The sequence below is a fragment of the Camelus dromedarius genome, chromosome 36 (assembly GCF_036321535.1).
Source record: "Camelus dromedarius isolate mCamDro1 chromosome 36, mCamDro1.pat, whole genome shotgun sequence".
Taxonomy (NCBI): Eukaryota; Metazoa; Chordata; class Mammalia; order Artiodactyla; family Camelidae; genus Camelus; species Camelus dromedarius.
In genome coordinates, this window is record NC_087471.1 from 13384825 (window position 1) to 13409583 (window position 24759).

Below are 24759 nucleotides of genomic sequence, written 5' to 3' on the forward strand. Positions count from 1 at the left end.
GTTGTGTGAGTTTCTGGTGTATGGCCGTAGTGATTCAATTATTTACATGTATATGTTCCTCTTAGTATTATTTTCCATTATAGGTTATTACAAGATACTAACTATAGTTCCCTGTGCTGTACAGTAGGACTTTGTTGTTTATCTGTTTTATATACAGTAGTGTGTGTCTGCAAATTCCAAACTGCTAATTTATCCCTCCCCCTCCTTTCCCCTGTGGTAACCATAAGTTTGTTTTCTATGTCTGTGAGCCAGTTTCTGTTTTGTAAGTAAGTTCATTGTGTCATTTTTTTAGATTCCACATATAAGTGATATCATATGGTATTTTTCTTTCTTTGTCTGAGTTACTTCACTTAGTGTGATAATCTCCAGATCCATCCATGTTGCTGCAAATGGCATATCATTCCTTTTTATGGCTGAGTAGTATTCCATTGTATAAATACACCACATCTTCTTTATCCAGTCATCTGTTGATGGATGTTTAGGTTGCTTCCATGCCCTGATTGTTGTATTTAGTGCTACTGTGAACACTGGGGTGTGTGTATCTTTTCGAATTGGTTTCTCCGGGTATATTTCCAGGACTGGGATTGCTGGATCGTATGGTAAGGCTATTATTAGTTTTTTGAAGAATCTCCAAACTGTCCTCCATAGTGGCTGCACCAAATATGTTCCCACCAGCAGTGTAGGAGGGTTCCCTTTTCTCCATACCCTCTCCAGCATTTATCATTTGTGGACTTTTTAATGATGGCCATTCTGACTGGTGAGAGGTGGTACCTCATGTAGTTTTGATTTGCATTTCTCTGATAATTTGTGATATTGAGCATTTTCTCATGTGCCTATTGGCCATTTGTATGTCTTCATTGGAGACTTGCTTGTTTAGGTCTTTTGCCCATTTTTAGATTGGGTTGTTTTTTGTTGTTACTGAGTTGCATGAGCCCTTTGTATGTTCTGGGAAGCCTTACTGATAACATGAACAATCCATTACCGCATATTTTGTATATGTGTTATAAACTGTATTCATAAAGTAAGCTAGGGAAAAGAAAATGTTATTAAGAAAATCGTAAGGAAGAGAAAATTCATTTACAGTACCATGCTTTATTAACACCGTAAGTTTACTTCACCTGTTTATACCACGACTAGTCCGTCTGTCAGTCCCTACACTAGTGCCGCTTGTATGATACAAGCCACTGTAGGTGTTAGTTGCAGTGTAGCTCTGCTGAAGTGACCAGGCAAAGGGGGTTTCCTGCTGAGGGCGGTTTACAGTAGAGAGCTGCTTACAGTTAGATTTCTTGAAAGATTTTATGTTTGGTTCTACTATTCATAAAAGGAAAGAGTCATTTTAGCTGTGACACTTCTCCAGAAAATTAATTTTTTCTTAGTCTCTTCAAACTACCTATGATAGGAGTTTCAAATTCAACTTCTCAGTTTTCTCCCAAGTTTCACCTCCCTTGCAGGAAGGAAGATTACTCTGAGACTCCTATTTATAGGTATTTCTTGGACAAGTGTGGGTCCACTGCATACTAGATCTCGGTCAGGGATGGAGAGAAAGTCCAGTTTCACCCCCGACACATGAGACACTGAAGCTAGAGCAGCAGGAGTTTCTGGCTGATTTGTGTAGATTCTCTAAAGGTTTGTGTCCAGACCCCTCCCTCTCTGACAGTGCCAGCTGAACTCCCATCTGGAATAGCTTCTCTTCTCTGTGAATGCAGCACAGAGGTGGGGTCCCAGCCTGGGGACGGTGCTGTGGGGCCCACGCTCCCTGAGGGCTCTGTGCATCCCCTGCTGACCCCTGGGTGGAGGACCTGCCATCTGTAGGAATAAATGGAAAATCTCCAGAGGAGAGAAACTGTATTCTTGAAACTTTATAAGGCAGCCCTTTGTATGATATCATTTACTCATGTTAGGGTCAGAACAAGAAATCAATGTGTCTGATTGATTGATTTCACCCTTGAAACCTGCCAGGAAGTGGCTCAGATGACAGTGCTTTGTACCTGGTTAGCGCTGCAGCGTAGGAATCCAGCCAGCTGTGGACCCAGAGGAGTGGAAAATCTGCCGCCCAGGAGAAGTCAATTCAGCTAACTTTCTCTGACGTAATGATGGGAAGGTACGCTCCGCTGACCTGTGCACAAGTCTCTGCACTAGCGTGTACACCTGATGAGGGAAGACTCCACCCCAGGAGAGGGTTCTCCAGACCACCTGGGATTGTTGGGAGCTCCTCAGGACTAGAGATGCAAGTCCTCATGCCCCTCCCCCGCCTGCTCTGTCAGAAGCTCTGGAAATGGGGATGGAGATGGGGTGATTTGTGTGTTAATAGAGCCTCCAGGTGGTTCAAAGCACAGTATTCCTGGCACATTGTAGGTGCACAGCCAGTCGTAAAGGACTGGAGGGAAGTTAAGTTACAAGCAGTGATGGGCAGTGAGGACCACAGCACATTTCTGTTTCCTCCCTGTGGATGCAAAATCCTGGGGAAAGATATTTCTCTTACAGCAGGAGTTTTTATAATGTTGGTAAGGAATAACTGGCTGATTTTGTAAGAACCGCGGTTTGTTCGACAGGGGAAAGTGCTGGTTAAAATTTCAGAGTCATCACAGCTGAGTCCAACCCGTGTCATCATGGTGATCAGCTCGGGGGGAACACACATGCTTGGTATCTTTCGGTGGTCATTAACTGCTTGTCTTGTGGTTTGTGTATTATTGGTAGTTCTGAACTCAGCTATGATTTAATTTGATTTTGTAAATGCGTGTTTTTAACTTTTTAAAAAATGTTATGGTGGATTTCTCGAACAGTGGATAGTAAAGTTTATAAAGACTGGTGTGATTCCGGGAGCCGGTGACTTGGCTGGTAGTGGCTGGAGGGCGGCGCTGGCACCTGCGGGTCCGAGAGCCGGCTCGGCTCGTCTGTGCGTCCCTTCAGCTCCGCCAGCGTCATACAAACTGCCTTCAGTTTGTGCCATCTTTACTATTTTAATTGCAAGTGGAAGACAAGTGTGCCATGCCTTAAATTCTACACCTTCAATCCTCAGTTTCCCATTTAAACAGTTGTTTCAACAACGCAGTCTGATACCATAATTTTTTAGGAACTGAATTCTTAAGTTACACTAAAATAGCACATAGTATGCTAACTAGAAAGGACAGTCTAGAAACGTTACTGACGGGAATCTTCAAATGCATGGTAGCTGATGGCGAAACCACGCGCCTTTATGACTTCTGATAGCGTCAGAGACTCCGATTTGTTGAAAGTATCAGGTATTTTTTAATCCTTCTGCTCAGTGGACAGAGCTGAGCAGATAGCTCCTACCATCTTCTGTTAGTGGAATCAGGATTTAGACAGTTGAAAATAGACTGTGTTTGTATTCCAAGTGGCTCAGGTCTGTTCAGAGCCTGCTGTGGACAGGCTCCCGTGGGAAACAGCGAGTGTCAGAAACCCCTTCTGGCCCCAGGAACGGGCCCAAAATGTGGCAGAATGTGACACTGAGGGTTCTGACATCCCACGCCCCGCAGATGGCGGACAGTTCTGTTCTTGTCTCGGGAGGGAAGGTTTATTTACATGTAAGTTCAAGGGTTAGACGTCAGTAAGGAGCACAGCCTACATTGCTCTGGCGTCATGAAACTGTCTGTCTGTGGGTCAGGGTCGCAGAACACCAGCGATTTCACGGGGCTCCACCTAGTGTTGTTTTAAAGATCGCTTCACTTTTTTTTTTTTTTTGAGATATTGTGCTTTATTTCGGCTAATGTGATTAATTCCTTCTGTGGATAACTTTGGGAAGTCTGTGTAATTTCTATTAAGTTCCATTCTGTACCCTGTAAAATTTTTTTTTAGTTTTTATTTTTATACAGTTTTCAAAGATTGCTTTCCATCTACAGTTATTACCACATATTGGCTCTTCCCCACGTGTGCAGTCCATCCTTGGGTCTGTCTTACACCCAGTAGTTCATGCCTCCCCCTCCCCCACCCCCATGTTCCCCCTCCTCCCCAGTAACCTCTAGTTTGTTCTCTGTATTTGTGAGTCTGCTTCTTTCCTGTTTTGTTTCCTAGTTTCTTGTATTAATACTTGTATTAATACTTAGGAGTGAAAATTTGACAGAGATTTTCAACACCTTGAGCAGCACCCGTTACATGGCCAGGGTGGCCTTGAGGAGTTGTTTCAGCTCAGAAAAATGCATAGTCCTCTGAGAATAGTTTATCGAATGAGAGGTGCTCAACACACAGGGAACATTTTACGCTACTTAATGGTTAAAGTTCATCTATATGCTATGAAATGGATGTAAATAATCTAGAAAGTGGCCTTGTCCTCATTCTTACAGTGAAATAACTCTTCAGTTATATTTGACCTTGAGTTTCACATGTTGCTGGCTTTATTTTAGTGCCCGTCCATCGCTGTTTTGTGTGTTGAAGAAATAAAAAGATAGTTTAATTTTTACAAATACTAGCAACGTATTTCAATATTCAACTCCCCTTACTGCCCTGGCCCCCTCCCTTCCCCCCGTGCCCTCCCCCCGCACCCCCCACTCACCCCACCCCCACGCCCCCGCACCGCAGCTCCCACTCGTGGCGCTGCCCCGAGGACAGCGGTGTAGCACGTCGGGTCAGAACTCCACACCGGTTCGCGTGTTAGGTGCTTTGATCCACCTGCTGGCTTTGAAGTCAAGTGCTCGTTTCAGCAAGTCCTGGCCTGGGACGTTCACGTCTCAGGCTTTGTGGCACATCCTGCGGAGGATGCAAACCGCGCCTTCCTTCCAGGGTTTTCTGTCTCAGGGCGTCATTTCTGCCACAGGTAGAATTCCGCCCGCCTCGGGGCAGGCGGTTTCGGCCGCTGCAAACCTGCAGGACGGGAGTGGCCCCCAGTCCTGGCAGGCGTTTCCTTTTCTTCAGGCGTCCGAGACTTTCCCAGGTCAGCATGGGTGCACCTCTGCTGCTGCCTTCTGAGGAGTTAAGTGATCAAAATTCCCCTTTTCTAGAGCTTGTTACTTGGCAGTTTTAAATGTTAACCAGACACCTGAAGGAGTGGAACATCGGCAGGGGGGTGGTGCTGACACGGTGTGCTGGTGAGGAGGCGCCTACCGCTGCGGCACTGAAGGCTCGGTGTCCACCCGCAACATCTTCGGGGTTCCCGGAGAGCACTGACATGTCCTAGTCTGGATGAATTTGAAGAACTGTGGTGAGTGAGTGGTAGGAAACTTGACAGTGATTTGATGCTGGGTTACAACCCAGATGGCTCCCAGCTTTGAGGTCAGAAGTTTCATGAAAATGTTCACAGAATTCAGGTGATACAAATATTCTCCAAGTTGGGCTGCACAGCTGGGAATCCGTGAGTCATTGTGTGGTTTGACCCTTGTTGGATACCACTTTTTTCCTTCTGTTTGTTTCGTTGCATGTAGAGAAATTTCTGTTTATCTGTCTTTCTTGAAGCTGAGCTAGACAGGGGTGGATGGTGTCTGTCTTTTAAAATAATCTGGAGAATTATAACTTCAAGTTGTAAAAAGGTAAACATGATTCATAATAAAAAAAAAATACATGTAGGATTCGCCTCTTATATTGTGGCTTAATTTCCTCCAGAATTGTTCTGTTTGCTCTAACTTGAGGTAGTTTAGCAGCAGGTAACAAGCACCATCTCAGTTGCTCAAGTATAAACATCTCATGTTCTTGAAGAGAGCAGCAATGCTGTTTTCCCTCAGAATTTCAGGTTTAGTGTGTACCACTGTCTCATCATAGTTAAACATATAATTCTTTAAGTTACTAGAGGCACTGAAAGGTTGACTTGTCAGAAATCGTTAACCATGTAAGTCACTGGTCTGAAGAAGGATATTTAGTAACCTTTTCCGCAAGCTTCCGTATTCTGAATTTGTGACTCAGCAGAGATCTTCCAGTTCTTCCCAGAAGGTCTACAAGCAGGTAAATGAGTGGTGCCCAGCTTGAAAAAGAAACACATCTTTCTTAGTTCCTCCATCGTATCACAGTGAAATTTGTAGCACAAGATGACATCCTGGTTTTCCGTCTTGATGTAAATAAATGCTCAGTATTTTTCCTTCTTTCTTTTTTCCCCTGTGTGATCTATTTATGGCTAGTGAGATTAGCTTTTTATGTGTAAATCTGACTTCTCAAATTGTTTACTCATAAGGTACCACTGATCTACTGTTAAAGGATTGATTTGACTTCATGTCTTACATGATTTAACCAAATTTTATGGACATTTTTCTTGGTTGATATTTTTAGTGTATACTTACTGGAAAATTCAGATTAGAATCAATTTTCTCTTTAATCACCCACTGTTGCATTTTGTAGTTAATTTATACGTATTCTACGTTATAAAGTGCACAGCATTCTGGGGACCAACAAGCACAGGTGGGCTCATTCAGAGGGGTCCTGGCACCTCCACCCGAAGGTGACCTCGGGCTCAGGGCCTCTCAGGGCAGACGTGAGGCTGGTGGGTCTGAGGTCAGCTACTCAGAAGGAAGGGGTTGACCAGCCACCTAGGACAGCCAGGCAGCTGGGGTCAGCGTCTGAGCTGCTCTTAGCCTCTCAGTGGAACTGCCATAAAGGAGAAGGTCCTCAGTGGGTGATGGTGAATAAGGAGCCATGGGGGGGATGCTCCAGGCCCTCCCATCCTGTGCCGTAGGTACTGGGCTCCACAGAAATATTGTAAAAACTGGGACAGAGCTCGGAAAATCTCTAGGGCCCCCGTGGAGGCCAAAGCAAAGACCACCCCCCAGGGTTACTTTCACAGCTGGAGACAGAGGACTCAACATGGAAAACACACTTCATTGAAGTAGATTCACAAGGAAAATCTCAAATTAAGGAAGAGGGTATGTCAGCAGATTCAGCTGAAAAGCCACTTCTCTCCTGGGATCTGGAAGTAGCAGCCTGGGGAAGTTTCCATGTAAGGTCATTGTAGTTGTAGTCTGTGAAGTTATGGAAAAAAACCGAGAAAACGGGCAACTGAAATATTTGTAGCTGAAAAAAATGACACAATCCTGTTAATGTTGGAATTTGAATACATGAACACTTGTTCTATTTTTCTTAACACTATTTTGTGCTTAAAACTCTCAGGGAAAAGTGAAACTCAGAAAGCTGAGGAGAGCTGGGTGAGCCGGAGTACCAGATTTAGGACAGAGTCAGAGCTGCGGCTGGTTTTCTGTGTTAGATGTGACCACTTGTGAACAGAGGAACCGAGAACTTACAGTCAAGGCTCAGGTTGTCGGAGCCAACATAACAATGCACTTTCCCCAAGGCATCGCTGAGCTTTCAATGATGAAACAGCCTTCCTTGCAGGAGTATTTATATTGTATCAAGAAATTCCTCTGGTTGATGAATCAAGGATAAACACTGTTTAAAATCCATAAAAGCATAGCTCTTTAAAGCCGGTAACTAACAAATTATTCCGGAAATAGTTTCTCTGGAAAATACCAGTGCAAGTTTCCGTACAGATACACGAGAAGTGGAGCCTTGTTTCTCATCACCTATTCCCTTTTGGCCCTTTTTGAATAGTTTAAGACACAACATTAAAAATCACCTCAGATGTTTAAAAAATACATATAAAGGAATTGTTCTGTTTCTTTAGGTAACTTCTACTTGAATATTATCCTTGAACCTTTTTAAGGAAATGCTGAGGTCACTGTTGACATTAGAAGTGTTCTTGGTTTTATAAATTCTGAAAATAGAATGGACAAGAGTTTCTGGACTTTACAAGTAGTATTTAATAGCAGTTTCGAGTGTAGGGAGAAAGAATCTTGGTAGGGAAGACTTTCAGTTCCATGTGCCCCAGGGTGTAGATGAGTGTAGCCAGTTAGTTCAGAAGCCTTAGCATCCTGTGATTCCTACAGTTTTATAGCTAAATGCGTGATGTCATTATTGGTGACGTCTTCTCTTACTTTGTGTCTGTCTCAGCAGTTTACTCTCCCCTTTGCTCCCCTCCGCCTGTCATCTTTGCTTCTGAAATAAGAACGTTTGTGCAACACCAGTACTTCCCTTAAGACGTGTGTCTTGTGGTAGTGATCAAACCTGATGCTTTCAGGTGACTGACAGCCTCAGTGTGGAAACGATTAAGAACAAAACCAGTTCCTCTAAACTTCTGGGCAACCCACCTGACTTTTAAATGTAAGACTGGAATTCCAAACACAACACATTCAGCTGTATGATGGAAGTAAATCGCTGGATATGGTAACTTGTGAATGACCTTTTAAATAAAAGAAAACCTTATGTAATACACACACACACACACACACACACACACACACACACACACACACATATATAAAAACATAACGGCAAATAAACAGAAAAACTTTCTTATTGTCAGTTTGCCTATACAGTGAAAATTCAGATTTGCCATGTTAATGGTAATTCTTCACAGCTCTATTTTTAGGAAGAATAAAACTGTCCAGTTGCATCCAGAAAAAGGTCAGGATGTTAAAGGAAATAGAGGTGTGTGAATAGGACTGTTCTTGACAAATCAGAGTCCAGTGGAGGTGCTGACTGACAAGGACATCACCAAACACCCCCACTTAACAGCCTGGGGGCACAGGAAGGGGAGGACGTGGAATCCCTTATCAGATGTGTATTTATACATTAATCTGCCTCTTCTAGCCTGTGTCTCGTGGTTTCCCAATAACTTGGAGAAGACCTAGAAAACACGTTTATCAAATCTGAATATCAGACAGTGTCAGAAGAATGGATTCCTCCATGAATGATACAGTGAGACTCAGACTTGTTAAAGTAAGCCACGATACAACTGAGAAGTGACAAGTTTTAAATAAACATAAATCTTTATAAAGACTGTTACATGGAGTCCAGAAATCACAGAATGAGTGACCTGATTTGAAAGCAGTCCAAGTAAAAAGCAAACTTACTTTGGCTTCAGGATGCTGGTTGGGGACGGCAGTGTGGCTACTTACTGCTGACGTATTAATGCAGACTTGCTTCCTGGGGCATCCAGATAAAGAGACGCACCCACAGGACAGGGTCGTGGTGGATACCTCTCCCACGTACAGTGAGAACCGATGGGAGGAGCTGAGATATGCAAGTCAGAGAGGTGAGCGTTTTAAAACCGGAGGCTGGCCACGTGGAATAGAAATGAGATTTTTAAAGTTCTTGTAAATACAAATCTCCAAGATAGTTTGTATAAAGACTTAGAATTTCCAGCAGGAAGCAGACTGCCCTGCCCGCAGGGGCTTCCCTAGGTCCTTTGGGTGCTCGGCGGACTTTGCATGGAAAGTATTTTTGCGTTGAGAACAGTAGCAGGTGAGGTTGTCCCAAAGCGCTGGTGCTATGAAAATGGTTTCTATCTTTTTAGCAAATAAATAACTAAGTAAGTAAATAAATAAATGTATTCATACTCTTTACTTGGTTTAGAAGATTGATAAATCAAAAAGGAAATTTCATTGTTAAAGAGAAATAAAAGGGCATTTAAAATAGATCGTTTGTCATAAACATGTAACAGTTCAGCCCCGTTTACAAAAAGAGATACAATGTTAGTAGAAACGAAGCCTGTCATCTGGCTCGTTGTGAAAGCTGTCACTCCTTACAAAGGTGGTCTTCAGACTTATCTGCTAACCTCCAAATAGGGTGAACTGTACTGAAACAGAATTACAAGGGCCTTGATTTCACTGAGCCATACTAACCTGGCACATCCTGTGTGTTCTATAGCAACAGTATCTAATCTAACCCGTGATTTTATGTTTGTGGTGAGAGTACATGATTTCTTTAAAACTCTTTGTTTGGAAGTTGGCTTATATTGAAAAAAAAAGAGACAGAGCTGGTATAACTTAATTGTCTGAAGTGGCTCACTGAAATTATCCTAAGTAAACATATTCAAGAAATTTTCAGTATTTCAGATAAAAATATTTAATGGAGAAACATACTGGATGCATCATCAGTCTCCTGCAGAAATCTCAGAACAGTTCTCCTATTCTTAGAAACAAGATGCATTTCTCTGGGGGGATCCCAGCCTTCCAGGAAAGGCTGAGTGAAGATAATGGTCACAAGAAATGAGAAACTAGAAGTAGACTTACCACATGATCCGGCAATCCCACTCCTGGGCATATATCTGGAGAAAAATATAATTTGAAAAGATATGTGCACCTCAGTTCACAGCAGCACTGTTTCCATTAGCCAAGATATGGAAACAACCCAAATGTCCGTCAATAGATGACTGGGTAAAGAAGATGTGATACACACACGTGTGTGCACAATGGAATACTACTCAGCCATAAAAAGTAGAAATAATGCCATTTGCAGCAATGTGGATGAAACTGGAGATCATCACACTAAGTGAAGGAAGCCAGAAAGAGAAATAAAAATACCACATGGTATAACTTATATGTGGAACCTAAAAAAAAAAAGACACAAAGAAGTTACCTGCAGAACAGAAACAGACTTACAGACATAGAGGACAAACTTGTGGTTACCAGTGGGGAAAGGGGGTGGGAAGGGATAAATTGGGATTTTGAAATCTACACCCCTTGGGGAGTGATGGAAATGTTAGCTGTCTTGATTGTGGTGGTGGTTTCATGGGTGTAGACATCTATCAAAATTCATCCAAGTGTACATCTGAAACATGTGTCATTTACTGTACAGGAATCATACCACAATAATGGTGTGGTGTTAAACAATAAAATAAAATAAAATTTACGAAGAGAAATGCCCGCTTCATTGAAATGTATCGTTGGTAAACTCAGCAGTAAGAGCCTCTGCACGTGTAGTAGCACCTGTTCTATCCGCGTTTCCGTTCTCAATGCGTGAAAATGAAAACGGGAGACGAATCCCCGTAGAAATGCTTGCTTTGCTCTGCGCGGACGCAGAGCAGCCACTGCCACCATCACAGCGTCCAGGAGGGAGCGTCTCGTCCTGCCATGTGGCTGAGCCCGGATCAGGACAGTCCCTGAGCCTTGGGAGTGCGGTGGGGGGGTCCCAGTGTGGACCTCCAGGTCGCCCTGTGACTTGATACGTTACACAATATTATGTAATCCCTGCACGTGGCTGATGATAAGTCTCTCTTCTCTGGAAATAGTCAAACAAAAATGTGTGAATCCAAGCTACATTACATTTGGAAATAGATGTGATTTACTGATTGAATCAAAGGAAAATTTGAAAAATTTGGCAAGTCGAAATTAATTATTTACATAGGAAACTATCTTTCTAGAAAAAAATCGTATATTAGGGCACTAAATGTGTAAAGTAGGATTGATCCTTCTCTGTGTTTTTCAGGTTATAAAGAAGCAAACGATATTCATTCTGGTCCTATGGTATTTAGACCACAAGTAAGGGAAAGACTAGCACATATCAACCAACAATTTTTGAAAAGCTGGAGACAGAATACTAAATTTTATACAAAAATTAATGAAGCTTATGATTATTAACAAAATGGGGGAATGATTAGACTGTTGAGAATTGTACTATTTCTGCATTTTTCTCAAGTGTCATTTGTTTTAAATAACAACAATGCAGATTCAGTGATTTTGGGGAAATTTAAATCTTAAACATTTATGGACTATTAAAATGTTTTTCTCCAAAAGAAAGATGCTCTGTAATAGATGAAAAGTGTTAGCAGTGTGTTCCGGAAATTCTTCACATGTTCTTTTAGAACATCTCTTCCATTGGGAGTGGAGTGTGTGCAGGATCATAATTCTGTCTGATCTGTGGTGGGTGCCAGGTCAGGCACAGGATGTGGGGAAGTGCGGGGAGCGCGCTTGGTTCTAGGGGCTCTGCAGGTGTGCTGCTGTTTGGAGCCTGTGACAAAGCCCAGAGACAAGCTGGCCACAGTGCACGGTCCTAACGTGCTTTTCAGATTTAAAAATGAGGCTCTTTTTGCCGTTTTGCCTGTTGTTCTCTCTGAATAATGACCTAAGACCGTTTATTTTTCCTGTTATAAAGGCCACTGGTTATTGAAGGCAGCTCTATTTTACAAAAAGTAATTGGAACATCTCACTTTTAACCATGAACTAAGTACAACTTACCACCAAAGAAGACAAGTACATGGCCCAGTACAAGTGCTTGTTACCGCGCTCCGGTTTTGTCCAACTGACCCGTCACAGCAGCTCCACCCTTGGGTGCCCTCCACCTGCCCGGCAGCGGTCCAGACACTGGGCTCATAACCAGGTGAAGCTGGTGCTGGACCCAAGGTCGGCCGCTCGAAAGGCCAGTACTCGAGAGACAAGTGTCGGTGGAAAAGGAAAGGTTGCTTCATTCAGGAGGCCGGCAGCCTGGGGAGAGGGTGGACGAATGTCCTGAGACTGCCTCCTGGTTGCCACGTGGAGGACAGAGGTTTTAAAGGCTGAGCGAGGGAGGGGCCGCGCAGGATGTGAGCAGCTCCTGCATTGGTCAGCATCGAGGCGATGTTTCAAGCATCCCGTCTTCTGGTTTCAGCTGGTCTGGGGTCTCCGTGCTGGTGGTCAGCACTCCCACCTGGTGGAGGTCTGCTTCCTGTAAGAACAGCCTAGGAAGCTGTGTCAGACCTTCCTCTGTGTTTTTTGGGGAACTGGGAGTTCGGTGACTGCCTTGTGGCTGGTTCATCATCTAAACTGCTACCAGTCCTGCCCCCTCAGCAAGTACTCTTCGTTTCCACATCTTCACATGTCCTAATTTCCTGATCATTCACTCTTGAGCCAGCCCTTCGAGTCTCAGGGGAGGCCTGGAGACAAGCTCTTCTACAAGCCGGAGGCAGATGGAGGATGTGGGGGCTGGAGGGCTCTGTCCCGGGAAGGCCCCATGGGGTCCTGCGCAGTGACACACACACTGTCTATGTGAACACACATCTCATAATTGCACCAAATTATCTCCTTTTCAAAGGGCAGGAGGCGGTCTTAGGGAGTAGATACAGAGTAATTAAAGTACTTGCCAGAGATAGAGTATTTAAGGGACTCTCCGTCTAGAATTAGTTAAATGTGACGCTATTACTTTTTTAACAACAGGTAAGTTAACTCCCAACTTTCAGGATTCCTGCTCCAGAAAAAACGCCACTGTTGGTAAAAATAAGAACTGAATGAAAAACACCATCAGGAAGATAAAGTCTGACTGAATGTAGGGTTTGCCGACTACTCCAAGCCTGCATTTCCTTTAAGCTGTTTAAGGCGAGCAGACAACAAAGCAAAGTCCAGTCATACTTTGGGTTCTTAATCGGCCCAGCAGCATTTTTGGAAGGGTTTGGTTTTGGTCCTAGCCCATTCGTCCTCTGGGCTCCGGAGGCACTGAGACAGGACGTAGTGCTTTTCTGGTCGGACCGCTTGCTCTGGACCCGACCCTCCTCTGCCCAAACACAGAGGCTGCTGAGGAACCAGGATGCACTAGACTGACAGAAGGAGGGGAAAGGACAGCGGCCGAGACAAAGCTCGGATTCCTGCTATGGGGTGATGCTCCCGGACGGACGGGCGTTCTCAGGAAATCCAGGATAAATATAACTTGCAAAAGCATTTGACCTGGTGAGTCTCAAGCTGGATGTGCCTTTTGATCCAACAAGTCCATCACCTGAAAATTACCCTCAGCGTATCCTCGGAGAGTTCTCCACAGAAATTTCAGTTACAGACGAAATGACGGGGGCACAGAACGGCTGGTCTGACATTCTCCTTATTGACAGGATAGAGTTTTCCTGTTGTTTGAATGAATGAATGAGTGAAGACTTGATTGACTGATTTAGATCCGGATCCATTATTTTATCATATTTCACTGAATCTAAAATGTACGAATGGAGCTTCATTATTTTGTGTGACGCTGAGAAATTGCTCTTTTTACTTTTAAAACACCCTTGTAGCCAAGTTTTGAAATATTCACTATGAGATGTGCATTTTATAATCAACGGCCTGCAACAACAGACTGCAAAACCCAGCTCAGTGTAAACCTGCATGTCACAGGCTAGTCTTACAGGGGAACAGATCACTTTTTGCAAGTTGTGAAAGGTTTTTATTTGACAAAGCTTCATATCAAAGATCATTAAAAAGAAGCTTTGCAGGAAGACAATGGTAACAATAAGAGATGCCCATACCCTAAGTTTCCATGTCAAAAAACATGACAGTAAAACACTGGAAGTCACGGTAAGAACAAGGCAAGGCTAAATCCAGGATTACTGGAGGCTTTTATCAAATGGACTGTTTGCTGAAGCGCTTTTGAAGTCCTGTGATAGTGTCCCTCTTACTTCCATGGGTCACATGTAGTTGCAGTCCTCAGCTTTATGCGCATGAAGGTAAAATGCACAGTGCAGCGTCTGAGTAAGTGACATCTTCCACGGCCAGATGATTACTCTGTGGTTCCCTCTCGTTAAGTCTGGTGACCTTCTTACAGAGACTAATCTTCCTAATTTGGTGTTTTCCTCCTTGTAAGTAGGTTTCAATCACTATGCTTCTCACTGGCCACCCAACTTCGGGAAAGGGAGTCAGGAGGGAGAGTTCCCCTCCGAGGATGAGATGTCCAGTTAAACTGCACGTGAAATAGTAGGATCTGTAGTCTTCTGTAACGTGTCTGGAGGTGGGCCCCCCGGGACTGATGGATTCAGCCCACAGTCCCCTCGGCGGCCCAGGTGTCTCCGTCTTTCTGCTCCTAGATCTTCGCTTTCCTTCTTGAGCTCACGGACAACAAAATGTGGGCCTTTACTTCAAGAAATCATGGGAAGAAACAGCAGTACTAGGCTAGAAGAAAAGATGTGTTCTTCCTGTGTCTATTTTATTTAACTTTTTAATTGTGAGCAAAGAAACCTGTCACAGAGCCCCTCTACCTGGCTGCCTTCGGCCCTGTCTGGGCAGCACTGGTTACGGGCTGGTTCAGAGTCTGTCACAAGCCAGTGAACTCAGCCCAGCCAGGTGTGAACCCTCAGCAGAGAGCAGGTGGGCCTGGGGGGCCCTGGCCCTGCAGGGCGGAGGAGAGGGAAGATGGGGCTCTGGGCTGCAGCCCTCAGAGGTTACCCTGCCGCTTGCCCAGGATCAGGGCTCTTCAGTTATAGAAGGGAACGGTCTCTGTGACCTGCTGTCGAAGGTCCGGGAACTGGAGCTGGGTCGGGCAGCTCGTGGACAGGCCACTGAGAGGGGAGCCCCCTCAGGATGGGGGACTGTCAGTGGGGTCTGAGGCCCGGGGCCAGCTCTGGATGGGAAGGGACGTGGGAACGGAGAGGAGCAGGGTGTGGGGAGGGGGTGCTGTCACTGTTGGGGTCCCCGGAGCAGAGAGCTCTGAAGGGCGGCTCCAGTTAGAGCCCCATCTTACCAACAGACCACAGCTGTCAGGTGAGCAAAGCAGGCGGGCTCTAAATGGCCAAGAATTTGCTGGTTTGCACTACTTTTAAATAATTGGATAATGAAAATTGGAGTCTGCTGTCCATGGGCTTTGGCAGTAAGGGTCTCAGCCTGCAGTGGAGAAATCTATCCGCAGCCTGGGGACAACCACATCTGTGTGCATCTGAGTGTCACCTGGGCCATCCAGCCATCCTGTTGAGTGATGTGCACAGGGGCTGCGGATGCCGTGGTCCTCCCCATGAGAGGGGCGGACAGTCACGTCTGTAACCCGGTAGGACTCAGCCCGTCTCCCTGCTGGCCCTGCGGTATTTATCCCACCACAGCTGACAACGGCCTTGAACCAAGTGTTGGTCAGTTTTCACAGAGTAAAATGGTCTCCCCAGGCTGGCTGTGCCAGGTGTTGCGATAAGACAGCTTCAGGTCTCTGGGAACTCAGAGTCCAGTTGGATGCATGTTGGTCACCTTCCGTGTGCGGGTTCAGGCCCCCAGCATCCTTCTTCTGTCTCTGCTTCTGCATCCTCTCTCAGGTCCTGGGGTTTGGTCAGGAGAGGAGGGGAGACGCTGCGGAAGAGAGGAGAAAGCTCCCAGGTGTCCCCGCTTGGAAGTGGCTGCCACATGGACTCACGTTCCACTGGTGAAAAAGCAGTAGTGAAAAAACTCATCAGGTGTTTATATTTTTTCCGAGTAGCGTTCTTAAATGTGTTATAAATCGAATCACCTGTGTGGAAAGCACAGCGGGGACTAGAGGGTCAGTCCCAGGATCAACGAGTGAGGAACAGAATGAATCCTGGGCACAATTCAGGAACATTTGCATGGGGCTTCCTAAGCATTTTTGGTGAGTTAATGGCCAACATAAGCTTGTTTTTCGCTTGTTTACTTTTTTTTTCTTTTTACCATTAACATAATAGAAAAGTGTGAGCTCTCTCATTTTCTGAAAAAGATAATAACCCAACTAAAAGCTCTTAATACACAGAGCGCTTTACTTTTATAATGACTTCCTAGGGTGAAAGGCCCGGGACTTAAGATGGACTGGAACAGAACACGTTTTTGTACTTAAGGAAAAACAGGGTGGTGATTTGCAAGAAGAAAAGATTTTTAGGAACCAGTTGTCATCACGATTTCTGCCTCACCGTGTTTGACAGAGACTCTGGAGCGAGGCAGCGCCTTTGAAAAGGACCGTTAGGAGATCCCAGAAACCGTCAGCCTCCCTGCCGGTTCTCAGCACAAATGCCAAAAACCTCTTGAAAGAATTGTTTCTGAATCTACACAGTCTTAGGCCTGAAAATCTCAGAGATACTTAATAGTAATAGTTAAGATGCATTGAGAGCCTTGCTAGTGGTTTGTATAAGTCCTTTAGTTCCCATAATGACCCTGTGTGACAACTCCTGGTACACACTTTCAGATGAGAAAACTGAGGAACAGAGGCTAAGCAGTCTGTCCCGTGTATTCCACTGGTTAGTGTTTTTCAGTTCCCTTGTAGCTTCTGTTTGATACTTCCTTACATTTGCTCTCTGTTGGAGTCCCACTGTTCCCCCGTTTTTCTCTCCAGTTTCAGGAACACATTAATGACGCTTCCTTGGAACCCTTTGTTAGTTAGATGGCTTATCTCAGTTTTGTTCAGTTCCTTTTCTGAGGCTTTGTCTCCCCATTTTGCCTAACCCTGTGTTTATTTGTCCTGTCGGGCAGATCCGCTACCCACCCAGCCTTGAGGGAGGGGCCCGGGTAGGGGGCGCCCTGTGGACTTGCGTCCTTACGACGTTCTGTGTACGAGGTTGTGTTGTCTGCAGGTAAAGACGGTTTCACCTTATACCTTTCCCCTCCTGATGCCTTTTGTTTATTTTTCTTGCCTCATTTGTCTGGCTAAAACCTCTCACAGTGTGGGGTGTAACTGTGAGGCAGACATTGGTCTTGGGGGAGGCGTTCAGACTTTCACATTGTCACAGTGTGACTTGTGGTGTTTGTGAAGATGCCGTCATCAGGCTAAAGTTTCCCCTTTTATTCCTAAGTCATTTTTTTGTTTGTTGACAATATTTTTCATGAATGAGTGTCTATTGCAGTTTTTCTTTTGTCGAATGATTTTTCTGCATTTCTTGAGATTATCATGTGTTTTTTTTCCTTAATAAGTGTAATTTTAAGATCATGACAATTAAATAAAACAAGAATTTGGCTTTTCTCCTTTTTTTCCCCCCAAATACTAGTAGTATCATAGTGTGCTAAAATTCAGTGGGAAATTCTCAGTTAGGATTACAATGCCTAGAAATGGGCTTTTATAACTCAAGTTATTATAAGGCCTAGAGACTTTAAAAACAACTGATGTCCTGGTTAAATAATTCTCATTTATAAGTCTTTTCATTGTAACCGTATGAAATTCATAAGGTTCTATTTTGAATTCCATTGACTGAAAACCATTGTGAAGGTCCTGTCTATAGCTGCAATAAGACCTAAATTAAGCTGACAGGTTTTAAAATTAATTTTAGTGTGAATATAAGTTTATATGTTCACAGATGAATTTTTAACAGAAGCCTAAGTCTTAGGTGCAGTTTTTGACAGCTTTTAGCTTTAGGTGTGATAAGTGAGGTGTCCACTTTCATTGACAAAGAGATAAAAGGATTTAATGGATGTGAGTGAAGTCTACGTTATGTACCGAGGAGTGCAAACAGGGACTTGTGACCCAGATAAAACCACAGAAATCCGAAAAAGTACGTTAAACCTAATCCAGCCAAGGGGAAAAAATGAACTGATTTCTTTTTACAAGTGTAATCATTTCACAGCTCTGATCAGTGATCGGTGCCGTGCTCATTGTCACGCCCAGGCCCTGGTGCCTGCAGTAATGGGTGTCCTGTCCAGGAGCCGACGTGTGTAATTACGAGCACTTTATCGAGAGACTTAAAGGTCTGACCACTCTAGTTTCCAGAGCAATCGTCTGCCCAGAGTGCTTGTGAGCCATGTGATCTTGAACAAACTGTCTAATCCCTGGTGCTCTGTTTTTTTTATTTTTAGAAAGGTAATAATAGTACCTAGTTCACAGGATTGCTGATTAAGAGAGTCAGGAATTTAAGGACTTCGCAGCGGAGCAGACACGTCACGTGCTGTGACTGACCAAATCCCTGAGTCTTCTGTTGTGTGTTTGTCAGTTACTGTTATTGTCCTCAATCAGCTGCTCCTCTTAAGTCCTTTAAACTGTTTTTCTTCTTGTATTCCATTTGTTTGATGTTAATATTGTTCTTCTGGTTTACTTTTGACTTGAATTGCCTGTTTTGGTGTTTTTCACTATATTCGTTTCCGTCTTTCTCAGAGTTCCTCCCCCTGATTTCATTTCCCGCCCTCAGCGTGGACGGGGAGGTGCTGACATGGGACCACTCCGAAGTGGGTAACTGGGTAACGTCTTTATGTCGGTTATAATCTGCTTCTCTCTAATGTTAGATTATGTCCTCCGATATTGCCCTGTGACCCGAGCCGTCAGGGGCAGACCTGCTGGGCCCGCGTCGTGTCTGACCTCGCCCTCCTGCCTTTGCAGGACATCTGGGTGGAGGGCAGCCTGCGGGGAGGGGTGTTTCCTCCAAAGCAGAGCAGATCTGCCTGGAGCTTCCAGGGCCGGGTTGATGTCCCCACCCAGCAAAGGGCAGGTTTGTGTCTGCGCAGCTAGGGCCCCTCCCCGAGAGGCGGCATGTGGCCCTGCTCTGTGTCCCCAGGCCCTGCCCCCTCGGCGCCTCTGGCAAGGGCAGGCAGAGGGCTGTCCTCTGGCTTCTCCTCCTGCTGTGCAGAAACCCGATCATTCTTACTGGCCCGAGGTCTGGGTCTTCCCCTCAAATCTGCAGAACCGTGGCAGGCTGCTTTGCAAGCAGGGCACACATGGCGCCCTACCCAAATCTGGACCCCAGCCTCTCCCAGGGAATGACCCACCCAGCGGGGTTGGAAATGAGGGGCACCAGCCGTCATCACTGGCCCGGAACCCAGTCCTCCCAGCTGAGGTCTCTGGCTCACACCAGACAGAGAGGCCTTCTGTCTCCCAGAAGTCTTGAATTTTGCTTTCTTAGACACTCTCATGCGTATGTGGTCTGACTTCTGTGGTTTCTCTCGGTTGGGTTTGGGGAAGAAGGACTGAGTGCTTTATCGACATCTTGTCAGACCACATGGAATTTCCAAGACTTAAAGCTGGTTATGCATCCGTCTTAATGTAAAGTGTTTGATTGGCATATAATTTCCTTTCCAGTCAACACAGTGATACTGTCTGGCTCCAGGAGGAGGCTGGCTTCTCAGAGAGAGAGAAAAATAACACAATTGCAGACTGGAAAATTGCAGCCTCACAGAGCATGCAGGATGCTTGATAAAAATGCTTCCTGATGGCAATGAAATTATTTAAAAATCTGCAGGGCCAAAATGTGCACACACAGAAGAGTCATTTTGGCGTGAATGGACAGAATGAATCATGATGTTTATAGCACCAGTTACCCAGAATGTATAAAGAGACTTGAGACAGCCCAGAGAAAAACACATCACAATGATCACATATGCAAACACAGCTGAAATTGTGTCTAGAACAAGGACATGCATATTTTAAAACCAGAAAAGAGATTGAAGGATAACATTCCTTCTTAAATATGGGCTCTGTGTATGAAATTGACATTCAGTAATTTTGAAATGACTTGCTTTTGTTTCCAAAGAGGAGAGAAAAGGACAATGTGAGTGCCAATTAAAGTGGAAATCATTTAAGTTCATTTTCTAGGTAATTACTTTATCTTAACAGAGGAATTATTTAGTTCCTGCCAGATTACACTCGGCTTTTGTAAACCCTCTATAATTGTGAGGGTGTAGCGTCTTGACAGTGGGAAGAATGTGTGTGCAAAGCCATGAAAAGCAAAATATGACACAAGTCATGGAACTTAGCTGACTGTGGGTTTGGGTTAACATGTCAATGTGCTGAGCCTCAGTGCCCTCATCCTGCAAATGGGCGTAATGTATCCCAGGGCTGCACAGAAGAGACGCTTGCATTGTAGGAACAGGTTTAATGTGTTAGAAACTAAGACATGCACACCCCTTTGCCTGGTCGTCTTCTGTGTGTGGTAGTGTTTGTGCCACGTGGACCCGGTAGTTTGTGCAGAATTTTGTAACGGTACCAGACGCATGGTTTTCACTACTAATAAATATCTAGCTACGTGCAGTGTCAGGATACATTCACTTTTCATTCTTGTGGTTGAGCAGCTCTGTGGTCACAGTCTGTTTTCCTGGTTGGTAGAAATATGTGTTTAGTGATGCTCTGATAATATGTACAGGAGGTGCTTCCCTGAATCAGCTGTATTTCATGGGTTCTGAGGGGAAAATATTTCATCATGAAGCTTATAAATTGAAAAGTTTTTCCATACTTTTCCTAACAACCCCTTTTGTATCAGTACACATGTGTGCAGTTAAAAAATACATATATTTATTTCCCTCAAATACATGGATATGTAATATGCTTTATATGTTATCATTATGTATGTATCTATATGTTATAAAATGCAAAGTGTATATAGTATATCTTTATTATAATTATAAAATAACATCCATTACTGTAATTTATCCCAGTCTTATTTCTGGACATGCTCTCTGTGGACGATAGTCCCTCGCTGGAATGCATTATTATTTCAGGAATGAACGTTTGAGGACAAAGGTCTAATTGCTATGCAGTATTGTTTCCAAAGTCATTGCCAGCCACTTGAAGGGAGCCCAGCACCTGAGCCGGGCCCCACAGAGGCGCTGAGTCCTCACTGTCACTGCCCGTCTGTTCTGTAGAGTCCCAGGTGTGACTGTGGCGCTGGCGGGACGCTGTCGCGACCTCCCCTGGGAAACACTGCTCATCTGTCCGCGTGGCCGCTGTCGGCCCTGTGGGTGGAACACCAGCGGTCTTACCAGTTGTGGCAGGACATTGGGATCAGAGGCACTTCATGAAAATGTAACTTGATGTAAATCATTGAAGGTTTGTGGCACACGCATCGTGGACAGAATGTGTATGTGGAGCGTCAGTCTGAAGCACTGCGAATGAGCATCAGTGCTTCCCGGGTTTATGTTAATTATCTTGTGAAATGGAGTCATTAGAGTAGAAGATTCACTGTGTTTCATTGAAGGGGATCAAAATGCTTATGTGTATTAATTTTAAAATACACCCCACTCACCTCCCATCCCCCACACTAGCAATGCCTTTTATGAAGGCATATCACGAGTGAAATTAAAGATGTAATAGTGTTACTCTGGTGTATTTGCATGTGGGTATGTGTGTGTGTGAACTTTTAAAAGGTAAACATTAAGATTTTTAAGTACAAGATTGAATTCATCCCAGTGAAGAATTATGATCCAATGGGAGCATGGCTCAAAAAAAAAATTCAATGTTGTACTATCGATATATTTTGAATATTTTAGTTGAACTAATACAAACGGAAATGCAATATAAATAGAAACACTGTTTATAAAAACATAATGTATCACCAGATGTGGAATGTGAAACCTCACGTTTGCAGGGAAAACATTTATGTTGAATTATCTGAGTGTGACAGCTTCTGTCATGTGAAATCTCTGATCATCAGCATGCTTCCCTAGAAGGAGTACCATGTGTGCCAACTTATTTTATTATTCTGGGAATGAAATACAAATAGTAACATCACTTTCCCTATGAGGCTGATTAATTTGAATTTAAATTTGAACACTGAAGACTCAGCTGAGAGTGAGTTGATGTTGGGTCACAGGACGTAGGCCGGCGTGAGGACCGCCATGATGGAGGGAGCTTGGTGAATCGTGTGCTCTGTGATGCTTTCGGCAAATCAACGACAGGAGGTGAGTTTCAGTGAACTTGTTAAGTCATGGATGTTACAGAGATCCCTGTGACCTGGTATGGTTTTAGAACACTGAAACATAATAAAGTGGAGTTTTCACCCAAAACAAGACCATTGTATTACTCTTAGTAAGGTTAGTGTGTTAAAATAACAGCGATCCCTTCCAGCCGTTGCCGTGGGGTGGGTGTTTCCAGCTCAGCGTCGCTAGGTGTTTCTAAATTTAATGACCACAAACCGCTTACCTTTCCAACCTCATCGTCGGGGGTGGGGGAGGCGTGCATGCAGGGGAGGGAGAGCTGTTCCTGCTACAACCGCAGGGTGACTCTGGGGGTGGGAGGGCTCGCCCTGTGCGCGGGAGGAGGTCGGCGTGTGTCTGTGCCGAGACGGGGCCAGCTGCCCATGGGGCCTGGTCACAGAGCCCGTGTCTGGTGGGGATGCTTGCGTGGACCATGCGAGGGCCCAGCCATCTCCCACTGTCGGGGTCTCTCTCTCTACATCGTATCAGTCTGTGTCTACATCCACGTAGCGAGGTGAATGTTTCTACCGCTGTTGTACAGGTGAGCACTTCAGAGAAAAATTTGCGTAAATAAACCCAGGATTTGAACCTCATCTCTGGCTCTGGCTCGTGTAATAAACTCAGATGTCTGTCGAGACACTGCGTGGACTGAGCTGTTACCTTTGTTCTCAAATTAGCCAGAGGACAGTAACGAATGCTCAGCAGAGGAGGATCTAGAGATTAGGAGTAAGATGGGAAGATGAGCTAAATGCGTTTGAATTCTCAGGTTTTCTTGTCTCTCTGTATCAGAAGCAAGTTTGTATACATTTACTAACAACAGATATTTGTTGAGAAGGTCGTGGCAATCAAGGGTGTGTTGTACTGACTCTCATCTTCAGGGGGGCAGAGTGGCTTTGCTTCGTTCGAGGACTGATGGCGTGTTTGCTGGTCATCACACAGAAGTGCCCCAGCCCTTGGGAACCCACCCCACAGACAGCAGGGACTTAAGGTCGTGTGAGGTGGTCCTGTTCCAGGGAAAGTGGCAGAGACACAGAAGTCCAAGAAGGCAGATTCTGGTTTATGCTGCTGTCAGGAGGTGAGATGCTAGGCCACACAGCAGTCTAGAGACGTGGGATCTTAGGAACAGGGAACCCGGAGGGGCGGCTGCAAGTTCTCACCTGTGACAACAGCGCCTGGCCGGCGTGCTCCGCTGGAGGAATAATCACCTTCACTGCCCTTGCCTGCATCCGAGGGTCGGGGAGTCCCTACCAGGGGGGTCTTGTCTGGAAACACACTGGCAGGCCTTCTAGGGTGGGGTCCGCATCTCCAGGCCCCACGGTACCACGGAGAACGTGAGAAGGGTGGTCCTGGGTTGCCAGCGTCACCATGGTGCTGTGATCCCATCAGGACTAAGACATCAGAGAAAATGTAAAGGGAACTCTCAGTGCCCATGGGAAGAAGATTTTAGGGCCGAGGAAATACTGTATAACCCAGGTGCTCTCTGGGATCAAGAATTAGAACATATATACGTTCTGGGAAGGAATACAGATAGTAAGAAGGACTTTTTCTTCTAATTTGAAGAATAAAAGTTGAAATATGTGATCATTAAGTATTTAATTTTTTTTCTGTTATGTGTCCCACCTTAAACTGTAGGGTCGGGAGAAGAAACAGCAGAAACTTGAGTGTAATCAAAAGGGTACTGGGGAGTGCAGTGTCCTCTGGGCAGGGCACAGCAGGTCCTGCGTTCCCACTGAAGGTTCCAGCAGGTTGTACCCCGCAAGGGGGAGGCTCATGACCACAGCCCCTGTCCCTGGAACACGCGGCAGACATGGGCAAACCTGTCTTTCCTCCAGAATCCGCCGTTTCCTCCCAGCTCTCTCACGGCCACCTGGCCCCACAGCTGGTGACGTGGCCCCTGACAGTCTGTGACTGGCTTCCGTTCTCCAGATGTGGTGCCACCTGACGACAGCTTACAGGTGACCTGGCACACTGAGCAATGCAGTACAGACGCTTGTCTGCCCACAGCACCTGGCTGGATTTGCGCTCATTTTTTTACCTGACATAGGTGTACTCCTGAAACTTTCCTGAGTCAGTGTTGCGAGCATGATTTGTGCTAACACATCTTCATTTTAAATAGACTGTGGTTTTAATTTTTGATAAGGTACTGAATTTTAAAGAGTATTTTGGGGCCACCAAATCTTTTGCATCATGCATAGAGTGTATATTGTACTGTAGTAATCTTGTGGTTACATTTTTATGGTTTGACTTAATAGATGTGAAGGTTAATCGCAGCTTGACTACGGTAACAAAGGTGTTCAAATATAGAGAGTAGACTCTCCTTAATCCTAGTAGTGTTATACTCTAAGGCACACCAACTGTAATAAGAAACACTAATAATCCAAACAATTTTATTTCTTAAAATGTTACTAAAATTTTTGTACCAGATGTAATATATTCACATTTGATGTCTGTAGTAGCAATAGGGTTTAAGGTTTTAAAAATAATACTTCACTTGATAAATATTTTCACAAGAAGTCATCACTGAATAACTTAGCTCATTTACATGCAGAATAGAAGCCTCATCTCCCATCTGGTGGCAACTCCTCTTAATTATGTGTAAATTGTCAAAGAAATAAACAATCTCCAAGGAGATGACCTTGTTAAGACAAAATTATTTGCTTAAGACAAACTGCAAAAAAAGAAGCTATAAGGTGCATAGCATCACTTATTGCTGGTCATCAAAGTCCTCTGT

The 24759-nt window shown here is 44.7% G+C and overlaps 1 protein-coding gene across 3 annotated transcripts in view; it reads left to right on the forward strand.

Annotated features, from left to right (window-relative positions):
- SPOCK3 (SPARC (osteonectin), cwcv and kazal like domains proteoglycan 3) overlaps positions 1-24759 on the forward strand; it is a 130697-nt gene that overhangs the window by 81626 nt on the left and 24312 nt on the right. The window lies entirely within an intron of this gene.